The sequence below is a fragment of the Panthera pardus genome, unplaced genomic scaffold, assembly GCF_024362965.1.
Source record: "Panthera pardus isolate Hobbes unplaced genomic scaffold, ASM2436296v1 HiC_scaffold_27, whole genome shotgun sequence".
In the NCBI taxonomy this organism is placed as follows: domain Eukaryota; kingdom Metazoa; phylum Chordata; class Mammalia; order Carnivora; family Felidae; genus Panthera; species Panthera pardus.
In genome coordinates this window covers 71103632-71117341 of record NW_026526843.1, presented here as the reverse complement: position 1 = coordinate 71117341, position 13710 = coordinate 71103632, and the positions used below count along the sequence as shown (strand labels likewise).

The 13710-nt window shown below is 36.1% G+C and overlaps 1 protein-coding gene across 8 annotated transcripts in view; it reads right to left on the bottom strand.

The window, feature by feature from the left end:
* The window catches only part of OPHN1 (oligophrenin 1), a 532200-nt gene that overhangs the window by 55240 nt on the left and 463250 nt on the right, over positions 1 to 13710 (bottom strand). The gene's annotated exons all lie outside the window — the stretch shown is intronic.

The window sequence follows — 13710 nt, the reverse complement described above, 5'->3', positions numbered from 1 at the left end:
CTAGTTCCTTGAAATTTAAAGCTATGTTGTTTATGTGATCTTTCTTTTTTCTTAATGTAGGCATTTGACACTATAAACTTCCTTCCTAGAACAGCTTTTACTTTATCCCATAAGCTTTTGTATATGTATTTCTATTTTTATTTGTCTCATGATAATTTTTGTATTCCAATCTGATTTATTCTTTAATTGGTTTCCAAATATTTGTAATTTTATTCTATTTTTCCCCAGTTATTTATTTCTAGTTTCATACCATTTTGGTCAGAAAAGATACGTGGTACAACTTCAACCTTCTTAAATTTGTTAGGCTTTGTTTTGTGGCCCAACATATAATCTATCCTGGAGAATGTTCTGTGTGTGCTTTAAAAATGTGTATTCTTCTGCTGTTGAGTGGAATGTTTGGCATAGGTCTTTTAGGTCCATGTGGTCTATATTGTTGTTCAAGTCAACTATTTCCTTATTTTCCATATGAATGAGCATTTTTAAAAGTAAGTTATTAAAATCCCCTACTGTTATTTTATTGTTCTATTTCCCTCTTTATTTCTGTTAATATTTGCTTTGCATTGGATATTGTGTACATGTGTATTTACAATAGCTATATCCTTTGATAAATGACATAATAATTACTATATAATGACCATTTTTTCTCTTGAGACAGTTTTTGACATATATAGTTCATTTTTCCTTATATATAGGTATTGTCATTCTTACTCTTTTGTGATTATCACTTACATAGAATACCATTTCTAGTCCTTCACTTTTAGCCTATTTGTGTTCCTAATGCTAAAGTGAACCTTTTGTGGCCAAAATAGAGTCGAATCTTATTTTTTAATCTACTCGGACACTGTGTCTTTAATTGGAGAATGTAATCTGTTTCCATTTAAAGTAACTACAGGCATAGCAGATATATTGCAGGTTTGGTTCCAGACCACTGAAATAAAGTGAATATTACAAGTAAAGCAAGTCAAATAAATATTTTGTTTCTCAGTACATAGAGAAGCTATGTTCATACTACACTACATTATATGCAATATACATATACATATGCACTACATTATGTGCAGTGGCATTATGTCTAAAAAGACAATGTCCATACCTTAATTTAAAAATATTTTTTTTCAATAATATATTTTATTTTTTTAAATTTTTTTTTTGATTTTTCTTTTTTTTTTAATTTTTTTAATATATGAAATTTACTGTCAAATTGGTTTCCATACAACACCCAGTGCTCATCCCAAAAGGTGCCCTCCTCAATACCCATCACCCACCCTGCCCTCCCTCCCACCCCCCATCAACCCTCAGTTTGTTCTCAGTTTTTAACAGTCTCTTATGCTTTGGCTCTCTCCCACTCTAACCTCTTTTTTTTTTTTCCTTCCCCTCCCCCATGGGTTTCTGTTATGTTTCTCAGGATCCACATAAGAGTGAAACCATATGGTATCTGTCTTTCTCTGTATGGCTTATTTCACTTAGCATCACACTCTCCAGTTCCATCCATGTTGCTACAAAAGGCCATATTTCATTTTTTCTCATTGCCACGTAGTATTCCATTGTGTATATAAACCACAATTTCTTTATCCATTCATCAGTTGATGGACATTTAGGCTCTTTCCATAATTTGGCTATTGTTGAGAGTGCCGCTATAAACATTGGGGTACAGGTGCCCCTATGTATCAGTACTCCTGTATCCCTTGGATAAATTCCTAGCAGTGCTATTGCTGGGTCATAGGGTAGGTCTATTTTTAATTTTCTGAGGAACCTCCACACTGCTTTCCAGAGCGGCTGCACCAATTTGCATTCCCACCAACAGTGCAAGAGGGTTCCTGTTTCTCCACATCCTCTCCAGCATCTATAGTCTCCTGATTTCTTCATTTTGGCCACTCTGACTGGCGTGAGGTGGTATCTGAGTGTGGTTTTGATTTGTATAAAAATATTTTATTGAAGTGACTCACTGAGTAGAAGGGAAAGACCATAAATAAAAGTATGAAAAATAAGTATATCGGTAAAAATCAGTCAAGGGATTCACAAAATAATATGATGTAAAATATGATACCAGATACCTAAAATGTTGGGAGGAGAGGAGTAAAGAATGGGTTCAAACCTAAGTGATGATCAAGTTCATATAGACTGCTATATGCAGAAGAGGTTATATATACAAAGGTAAGGTAAACATATATCAAAAACCACTAATAACTATGCACACAATAAAGAGAAGTGAATCCAAGTATATCACTAAAGGAAACCATGAAAGAGCAAAAGAAGAATGGATCAGAGAAATAACTCCAAAACAAGTTACAAAATGGCACTAAATATGTGTCTATCAATAATTACTTTGAATGTAAATAGACTAAATGCTCCAATAAAAAGAAATGGGGTAGAAAAATGGATTAAAAAAACCAAGACCCATCTATATGCTGCCTACAAGAAATTCATTTCATACCTAAAGACATCTGTAGATTGAAAATGAGGGGATAGAGAAATATTTATCACTAAAATAGATGTCAAAAGGAAGCCATAGTAGCAGTACTTATATCAGAGAAAATAGACTTTAAAAAAGACTGTAACAAGAGACAAACAAGGACACTAAATAATAATAAAGGGGACCATCCAACAAGAGGATATAACAATTATAAATATGCACCCAACATGAGAGGGACCAAATACATAAAACAGTTAACAACAAAGGAACAAATCAATAGTATTACAATAATAGTAGGGGACTTTAAAACCACACTTATATCACTGGACCGATTATCCAATTAGAAAATCAACAAAGAAATCGTGGCTTTGAATGACACAGTGAATGAGATGGACATAACAGATATATTCAGAACATTCCACATAAATAAAATACCAGAATACACATTCTTTTCAAGTGAACATGGGACATTCTTCAGAATAGATCACATATTTTGCCTAGTGCATATAGAACATTCTCCAGAATAGATCACATATTATGCCACAAAACAAGTCTCAACAAATTAAAAACGATTTAAGTCATACGATGTAGCTTTTCTGACAATGCTATGAAATTAAAACTCAAAAGAGAAAATCTGGAAAGAGCACAAATACATGGAGGTTAAATAATATACTACTAATTAATAAATGAGTCAACCAATAGATCAAAAAAGAAATAAAAAATTACATGGAAACAAATGAAAATGAAACACAACAGTCCAAAAATCATTGGGATGTAGCAAAAGCAGTTCTAAGAGGGAAGTTTAGTGCAATACAGGCCTGTCTCTAAAAGAAAAATACTCAAATAAACAACCTAACTCTACATATAAAGGGGCTAGAAAAAGAGGAAATAAAACCAAAACCCTAGCAGAAAGAAGGAAACAAAGATTAGAGCAGATACAAATGATATAGAAAAAAAAAAAAAACTAAAAAAAACCCTATAGAACAGATCAATGGTTCTTTGAAAAGAAAAACAAAAATTGGTGAACCTTTTGCCATACTCATCAGAAAAAAAAGAGAGAGAGAGAAAGGACTCAAATAAATAAAACAATAAATGATGGAGGAGAAAGAACCACCAACACCACAGAAATACCAACAAATGTCAGAGAATATTATGAGAAACTACATGCCAACAAATTGAACAACCTAGAGGAAATGGATAAATTCCTAGAAACATATAACCTACCAAAGCTGGATCAGGAAGAAACAGAAAACTGAAAGAGACCCATAACAAGCAAAGAAATTGAATCAGTAATAATAATAGTAATAATAATAATAATAATAACAACCTCCCCCAAAACAGAAGTCCAGGACAAGACAACATTTAAAGAAGAGTTAATACCTATTCTTCAAATATTCCAAAAAATAGAAAAGGAAGGTAAACTTCCAAATTCATTCTATGAAGCCAGCATTACCATGGTACCAAAACCAGATAAAGACAGCACAAAAAAGAGAACTACAAACTGATATCTCTGTTGAACATAAATGCAAACATTCTCAACAAAATACTAGCAAACTGAATCCAACAATACATTTAAATAATCATTGACCACTATCAAGGGGGATTTATTCCAAGGATGGTTCAATGGTTCAATATTAGCAAATTAATCAATGTGATACATCACATCAATAGAGGAAAGAACAAAAATCACATGATCATTTCAAAAGATGCAGAAAAAAAAAAATCTGACAAACTACACACCCATTTGTGAAAACAACAACAACAACAAACCTCAACAAAGTAGGTCTAAAGGGAACAAACCTCAACATAAAGTTCTCATATGAAAAACAGTGAATATCACACTCAATGGAGGGGGAACTGAGAGAAATTTTCTCCTAAGATCATGAACAAGACAAGGATCTCCATTCTCACAAATTTTATTTAACATAGTACTAGAAGTGCTAGCCATAGCAGTCAGATGAGAAAAATAAATAAGAGGCATTCAAATTGGTAAGAAGTAAAACTTGCACTATTTCAAGATGACATGATATTATATAGAGAAAAATCTGAAGACTCCACCAAAAAACTGCTAGAACTGATAAATAAATTTAGTAAAGTTGCAGGATACAAAATCAATGTTCAGAAAAGTTGATACATTTCCACATAATAATAATGAAGCAGCAGAAGGAAAAATTAAGAAAACAATCCCATTTAAAATTGCACCAAAAATAATAAAGTAGGTAGGAATAAACTTAGCAAAAGAGATGAAAGCCCTGTACTCTGAAAACTGTAAAATACTGATTAAAGCACTGTTCTTTAGACGACACAAAGAAATGGAAAGACATTCCATGCTTAAGGACTGGAAGAATAAATATTGTTAAAATGTCTATACTACCCAAAACAATCTAGACATTTAATGCAATCCCTAACAAAACATCAGCGGTATTTCTCAAAGAACTGGAACAACCCTAAAATTTATATGGAATCACAAAAGACCCTGAATAGCAGCTACATCCAAAAGAATGAAACTGGACCAATTTCTTACACCATACACAAAAATAAACTCAGCATAGATTAAACACTTAATGTGAGACCTGAAATCCTAAAAATCCTAGAAGAGAGCACAGGTAGTAATTTATCTGACATTGATCACAGCATCATTTTTGTAGATATGTCTCCTGAAACAAGGAAAACAAAAGCAAAAATAAACTATTGGGACTACATAAAAATAAAAGGTGCTGCACAGTGAAGGAAACAATCAGCAAAATTAAAAGGCAACCTGCTGAATGGGAGAAGATATTTGCAAATGACATATTCAAATAAGTGTTAGTATCCAAAATATATAAAGAACTAATACAATTCAACACCTAGAAAACAAATAATCTAATTAAAAATGGGCAGAGTAAATGAATAGACATTTCTTCAAAGAAGACATCCAGATGGCCAACAGACACATGAAAAGATGCTCAATATCACTCATCAGGAAAATGCAAATCAAAATTACAATGAGATATCATCTCAAACCTGTCAGAATGGCTAAAATTAAAAATAAAAGAAACAAGTATTGGCAAGGATGTTCAGAAAAAGGAAACCTCATTCACTGCAGGTGGGAATGCAAACTTGTACAGCCACTGTGGAAAACAGTATGGAGGATCCTCAAAAAGCTAAAAATAGAACTATCCTATGGTCCAGTAATCACACTACTGGGTATTTGTCCAAAGAATACAAAAACACTAATTCAAAGATACATGCACCCTTAAGTTGGTAGCAGCATTATTACAATAGCAAAATTGTGGAAGCAGCGTGTGTCCCTTGATAGATGCATGGACAAGGAAGATGTGGTATATATACACAATGGAATATTACTCAGCCATAAAAGAGAATGAAATTTTGCCATCTGCAATGATGTGGATAGAGCTAGAGAGTATTTTGCTAAGGGAAGTTGGAGTCAGTCTGAGAAAGAAAAATACTATATGATTTCACTCATTTGTGTAATTTAAGAAACAAAACAATCCAGCAAAGGGAGGGGGGAGAGAGAGAAAGAGAGAGGTGCAGGCAAACCAAGCAACAGACTTTTAACTGTAGAGAATAAACTGTTACCAGAGGAGAGGTAGATGGGGGGATGGGTGGAAAAGGTGATTAGGATTAAGGAGTGCACTTGTGATGAGCACCAGGTGTTGTATATAAGTGTTGAATCACTATATTGTACACCTGAAACTAATATAACACTTTGTGTTAACTATTTTGGAATTTAAATAAAAACTTAATAAAAAATGCTTTATTGTTTAACAAATGTCAACCATCACGTGAGATTTCAGCAAGTCATAATCCTTATGCTGGAGGAGAGTCTGGGTTTATTGTTGATGGCTGCTGACTGATCAGGCTGGTGGTTGCTGAAGGTTGGGCTGGCTGTGGCAATTTGTTACTTTTTTTAACATAATTTATTGTCAAGTTAGCTAACATAAAGACTATACAGCATGTTATTGGCTTCCGGAGTAGGTTCCCATGATTCATCACTTACATACAACACCAAGTACTCATACCAACAAGTACCCTCCTCAAAGTCCACTGCCCATTCCCCTCTCCCCCGCACCCCCTCCATCAGTCGTCAGTTTGTTCTCTATATTTAAGAGTCTCTTATGTTTTGACTCACTCTCAGTTTGTAACTGTTTTTTCCTTCCCTTCCCCCATGGTCTTCTGTTAAATTCCTCAAATTCCACATATGAGTGAGAACATATGATATCTGTCTTTCTCTGATTGACTTATTTCACGTAGCATAATACCCTCCAGTTCCATCCACGTTGTTGCAAGTGGCAAGATTTCATTCTTTTTCATTTCCAAGCAGTATTCCATTGTGTGTGTGTGTGTGTGTGTGTGTGTGTGTGTGTGTGTGTGTGTGTATACCATACTAATTTTATCCATTCATCAGTTGATGGACATTTGGGCCCTTTCCATAATTTGGCTATTGTTGATAGCACATTGGGGCACCTGTGCCCCTATGAATCAGCACTCCTGTATCCTTTAGATAAATTCCTAGTAGTGCTGGGTCATACAGTAATTCTATATTTAATTTTTACTATTTATTTTTATTATTTATTTTTAATACTCTGAGGAACCTCCATACTGTTTTCCAGAGTAGTTGCACCAGTTTGCATTCGTACCAATAGTGTAAGAGAGTTCCCCTTTCTCCACCTCCTTGCGAACATTTTTTGTTTCATGTGTTCTTAATTTTAGCCATTCTGAGTAAGTGTGAGGTGATATATTTCATTGTAGTTTTGATTTATATTTCCCTGATGATGAGTGACATTGAACATCTTTTCATGTGTCTGTTAGCCATATGGATGTCTTCTTTGGAAAAGTATCTGTTCATGTCTTCTGGCCATTTCTTCACTGGATTATTTGTTTTGTGGGTGTTGAGCTTGGTAAGTTTGTTATAGATTTTGGATACTCACCCTGTATACAATATGTTATTTGCAAATATCTTATCCCATTCCATTGGTTGCCTTTTAGTTTTGTTGTTTCCTCTGCTGTACAGCTTTGTATCCTGATGAGGTCCCAATAGTTCATTTTTGCTTTTAATTCCCTTGCCTTTGGAGACATGTCAAATAAGAAGCTGCTGTGGCTGGGACAAAGAGGTTGTTGCCTCCTTTCTCCTCTAGGATTTTGTGTTTTCCTGTCTCACATTTTGGTCTTTCATCCGTTTTGAGTTTATTCTTATTTATGGTGTAAGAAGGTTGTCCAACTTCATTCTTCTGCATCTGCTGTCCCATTCTCCCAGCACCACTTGCTAAGGAGACTCTTTTCCATTGGATATTCTTTCCTGCTTTGTCAAAGATTAGTTGGCCATACATTTGTGGGTCCAATTTTGGGTTATCTATTCTGTTATATTGGTCTATGAGTCTGTTTTTGTGCCCATACCATACTGTCTTGATGATTACGTCCTTGTAGTACAGGCTAAAGTCCAGGATTTTGATGCCTCCAGCTTTGGTTTCTTTTTCAACATTAATTTGGTTATTTGCGGGTTTTTTTTTTTTTGGTGGTTCCATACAAATTTTAGGATTGTTTGTTTTAGTTATGAAAAGAATGCTGGTGTTATTTTGATTGTGATTGCATTGAATGTGTATATTGCTTTGGGTAGTATTGATATTTTAACAACATTTGTTCTTCCAATCCATGAATGTAGAATGTTTTTCCATTTCTTTGTGTCTTTTTCAATTTCTTTCATAAGTTTTTCTATAAATTCCAGGATACAAATCTTTTACCTCTTTGGTTAGGTTTATTCCTACATATTTTATGGTCCTTAGTGCAGTTGTAAATGGAATCAATTCCTTGATATTTCTTTCTGTTGCTTCCTTATTGGTGTATAGAAATGCAACAAATTTCTGTACATTGATTTTATATCCTGCAACTTTGCTGAATCCATGTATCAGTTCTAGTAGTTTTTTTTGGTGGAGTCTTTTGAGTTTTCAATGAAGAGTATCATGTCATCTGCAAAAAGTGAAAGTTTGACTTCTTCTTTGACAATTTTGATGCTTTTTATTTCATTTTGTTGTCTGACTGCTGAGGGTAAGACTTCCAACACTATGTTAAACAACAATAGTGAGAGTGGACATCTCTGTCATGTTCCTGATCTCCGGGGGAAAGCTCTCAGTTTTTCCCCATTGAGGATGATATTAGTGGTGGGACTGTCACATATGGCTTTTATGATATTAAGGTATGTTCCTTCTATCCCGACTTTCTCAAGGTTTTTTTTTTTTTTAATCAAGGATGCTGTATTTTGTCAAATGCTTTTTATTGCATCTATTGACAGGATGTTTATCTTTTCTTCTATTAATGTGATGCATCACATTGATTGATTTGCAGATATTGAACCAGCCCTGCAGCCCAGGAATGAATCCCACATGACCATGGTGAATAATTCTCTTAATATACTGTTGAATTCGATTTGCTACTATCTTCTTGTGAATTTCTGCATCCATGTTCATCAGGGATATTGGCCTGTAATTCTCCTTTTTAGTGGGGTCTTTGCTTTTGGGAATCAAGATAATGCTGGCTTCATAAAATGGGTCTGGAAGCTTTCCTTCCATTTCAAGTTTTTGGAACAGCATGAGAAGAACAGGTATTAACTCTGCTTCAAATGTCTGATAGAATTCCCCTAGGAAGCCATCTGGCCCAGAACTCTTATTTGTTGGGAGACTTGATAACTGATTCAATTTTTTTGCTGGTTATGGATTTATTCAAATTTTCTATTTCTTCCCGTTTGAATTTTGTTAGTGTGTGGGTGTCAACGAATTTGTCCATTTCTTCCAGATTGTCCAGTTTATTGGAATGTAATTTTTCATAGTATTCTCTAATATTTGTTTGTATTTTTGTGGTGTTGGTTGTGATCTCTCCCCTTTCATTAGTGATTTTACCTATTTGGGTTCTCTCTCTTTTCTTTTTGAGAAATCGGGCTAGGGGTTTATCAATTTTGTTTATTCTTTCAAAAAACACTTATTAGATTCATTGATATGTTCTACTGTTTTTTTGAATTCTATATTGTTTCTTTCTGCTCTAATCTTTATTATTTCTCTTCTTCTGCTGGCTTTGGGGTTTCCTTGCTGCTCTGCTTCTAGTTCTTTAGGTGTAAGGTTAGGTTCTGTATCCAAATACAGATTTTTATTGCTTCTTGAGATAGATCCGGATTGTAACGTATTTTATTCATAGAATGGCCTTTGCTGCATCCCAAAGTGTTTGGATTGTCATATTTTCATTTTTATTTGCTTCACTATATATTTTTAATTTCTTCTTTAATTTCCTGGTTCACCCATTCATTCTTTAATAGGGTGCTCGTTAACTTCCATGAATTTGGAGGCTTCCCAAATTTTTTTCTTGTGGTTGATTTCATGTTTCATAGTGTTGTGATGTTAAAATATGCATGGTATGATCTCAATCCTCTTATATTTTGTGACCCAGTATGTGATCTATTTTGGAGACTGTTCAATGTGCACTCAAGAAGAATGTATATTCTGCTGCTTTGGGATGAAAAGTTCTGAATATATGTCAAGTCCATGTGGTCCAGTGTATCATTCAAGGCCATTGTTTCTTTATTGATTTCCTGCCATATGACCTGTCCATTGTTGTAAGTGGAGTATTAAAGTCACCTACAATTACAGTATTATTATCAATAAGTTTGCTTAGGTTTGTGATTGACATATATTTGGGCTTAAAAGTTGGGGGCATAAACATTTACAGTTATTAGCTCTTATTGATGGATAGACCCCTTAATTATGATATAAGGCCCTTCTTCATCTCTTGTAACAGTCTTTAATTTAAAGACTAGTTTGTCTGATATAAGTATGGCCATCCTGGCTTTCTTTTGACATCCATTAGCAAGACAGATTGTTTTCCATCCCCTCACTTTCAATCTGCAGGTGTCCTCAAGTCTATAATGAGTCTCTTGTAGACTGGCTGTGGGAATTTCCCAAAATAAGACAATCATGAAATTTGCTGCATTGATTGACATTTCCTTTCACAAACCATTTCTCTTTAACATGCAATGCTCTTTGATGGCATTTTACCCACAGTAGAGCTTATTTTTTCCTGCTAAACATGGAGTTTATTGGTATTGTTTGGTATAACTTTATCCCAATCCAGGCGTGTTAACAATCCTTTAAAAATCATGCTACATTACTTTGGAGGAAGATACCTCCAGCTTAACGTGTTTAATGTCAGATAATTGTAATCTTTTAAAACATTTTTCACTGCCTCTGATTTTTAACACAGTGAGCATCAGTCTAATGTCAATGTGAATGCACATTAACCAGGTAATGGCTTTCTAAAGTGATTCCTTCACAGATAGCAAATGGCATAGTCCTGGAACTGTGTATGAGAGGCAAAAGGGAAGCTGCGCGTGCTGCCAATATTTTATGGATTATCTCCCTCTTGTAAGTAGTGTCCACTCTTTTTTTTATTAAAAATTTTTAATGTGTATTTATTTTTGACAGAGAGAGAGACAGAGCATGAGCGTGGGAGGGGTAGAGAGAGAGGGAGACACAGAATCCGAAGCAGGTTACAGGCTTTGAGCTGTTAGCACAGAGCCCGATGTGGGGCTTGAACTCACAGACCGTGAGATCATGACCTGAGCCGAAGTCAGACACCCAACCGACTGAGCCACCCAGGCACCCCAAGCAGTGTCCACTCTTTGATTAACAATTGCAAATGACCCAACTGGAGAGAACACTCAAGAGAATAAGCAAAGAGAACTGGAAAGCTATGAAAATGCAATGCCTGGCTGAGCCCTGAGGGGCATCCTAGGTTGGATGTGTTGATCACAATGACCATGATATCGTTGTACAGAGGCTGACATGGACACCAGGAAGGGGGGACATTGAAGGCAGATGAGAAATGGATGTGACTGCATCCTAGAAACCTCCCAAAACACACTTTGGGTGTTGGTGGGGTTATTTTGTGTGAAACTTGATATCAATCTGTCTCACACTGAGCTAAGGAAATAAGTATAACAGGGAGTTTTCCTGTTTCTTGATTTCTCCTATATCTGGGTTTACAGTTAAGTGGAAGACAACTTTAAAGTGAACACGGTAAGCTTCCTTATGGTGGTGGTATTCAGAAAGGAAGAATGAAAGAATAAGCTGGCCTGAAACAGTGCATGCTAACATGGTCAGGAGAACTTAGAACCCATGTGAGCCTTTTTTACCCAGGGAATGAATGTATTCCTGCTACTTTTCTCTGTTTCATAAACTTTCCTGTGGCTTTGGCTCACCACTTTTACATAAAACAATATTGCAGGAGTTGCACAGGCAAACTAATTGCACATTCAGTTTATTACCATATGCAAGTACTGTGCCAATACATTTATGTGGTAAGTAGGAGGCTGAGAATATCCCAAAAGCCCAGGCAGCCATTGGCTGCCAGGTAAGACAATCTCTCAAGGAACTCAGCAGCAATCATGCTCAGTAAGGGCCACTCACTTATTCCAGACTTCTTGATTGGATCCAATATGTGGAGGGCACCAAAGAAGTCAATCTATCCTTCTAGTTGACACTCTTCTAGTTAATACAGTTCATGATTTTCAACTTGTGTCCCCCTGTCAGATACTTTATTTAACATTAATGGTGACATTATTTTGCAGACATTCACTTAGCATCTCTTTTAGTATGTGTGATCTGAAGGCTATTATGTTTCTGGGTCAGAGAGCCTGAGTTGAGGCTCTGGGGATTCAAGAACTGGGTTCCACAGCTCGTCTTCTTCTCTGGGGCCGTAGATCAGGGCATACCATTGAAAGACAGTCCATCTTCCAACACACCTGCATGCAGGCCACTGACTTCATAGCCATTGTCAGTGGCAGAGACATCAGGTGGCAAATCCAATTTGGTGTAGGTAAGTCAGGTGGACTCACACTCCCTGGTCCAGCTCTTGTAGTAACAGGACTTGCTGGCATTGGCCCAACTCCTACCACAGTTTATGCTCCCATGCTGTGGGATGTCACAGTGCGCCCTGTGACTGGAGGGCTCAAGGCTCCAAAGGTGCTTAGCCCCTGTGGTGCATCCCAGGCCCCCAATCAGGTAGCAGTGGCTGTGACTTCAGGTTCCTGTGCCCACCTGTGCAACATTCAGGCACCCAGCTCCTCCTGCACTTGCTGCACCCCCCACAGTAGAAGTTCCTTCAAAATTGGATTCAATCCTCTCAAACATTGTCACTGCTTTATCAACTAAGTTTATTGATATTCAAAATCCTTTGTTGTCATTTAAAAATCTTTACAGCATCTTCACCAGGAATAGATTATCAAGAAACCACTTTCTTTGCTCATCCATAAGAAGAAACTCCTCATCTATTGAAGTTTTTCTTTAAAAAAAAGTTATAATTTTTTATTTATTTTTGAGAGAGAAAGACAGAGTATGAGCAGGGGAGGGGCTGAAACAGAGGGAGACACAGAATCTGAAGAAGGCTCCAGGTTCTGAGCTGTTAACACAGAGCCCGATGCAGGGCTCAAACTTGTGAACAAAGAGATCATGACCTGAGCCAAAGTCAGATGCTTAACTGACTGAGCCATACAGGTGCCCCTCATCTGTTGAAGTTTTATTGTGAAATTGCAGCAATTCAGTCACTTCCAATTATAGTTCTCTTACTATCTCCACCACATCTGCAGTTACTTCCTCCACTGAAATGTTGAACCCTTCAATGTCATCCATGAGGGTTGGAATCAACTTCTTCAAAACTCCTGTTAATGTTGATTTTATGGCCTCTTCCCATGACCAAAAATGTTCTTAATGGCATCTGTAACGGTGTTTTCTTTCCAGAAAGTTTTCAATTTACTTTGCCCAGGTCCGTCAGAAGAATCACTCTGTATGACAGCTATAGCATTACAAATGTAGATCTTAAAGAATAAGACTTGAAAGTTAGTATTACTCCTTGATCCAAGGGCTATAGAATGGATGTCATGTTAGCAGGCATGAAAACAACATAAATCTTATTGTACATCTCTAACATACACAGCTTTTGGGTGACCACTGGATACTGACAATGAGCAGTAGTATCTTGATAGTATTCTTTTTCTCAGTGTATGTCTCAATAGTGGGCTTAAAATACTCAGTAAACCATCTGTTTATAAAAACAGATGTGCTGTCATCCAGACTTTGTTGTTCCATTTATAGTGCACAGGCAGAGTAGATTTAGTGTAATACTGAAGACTGCCTTAGGATTTTTGGAATTGTAAATGAGCATTGGTCTCAACCTAATGGCACCAGCTACATTAGCCCATAACAAGAGTGAGCTTATCTTTTGAAGCCAAGCATTGATTTCTTCTCATCTAGCTATGC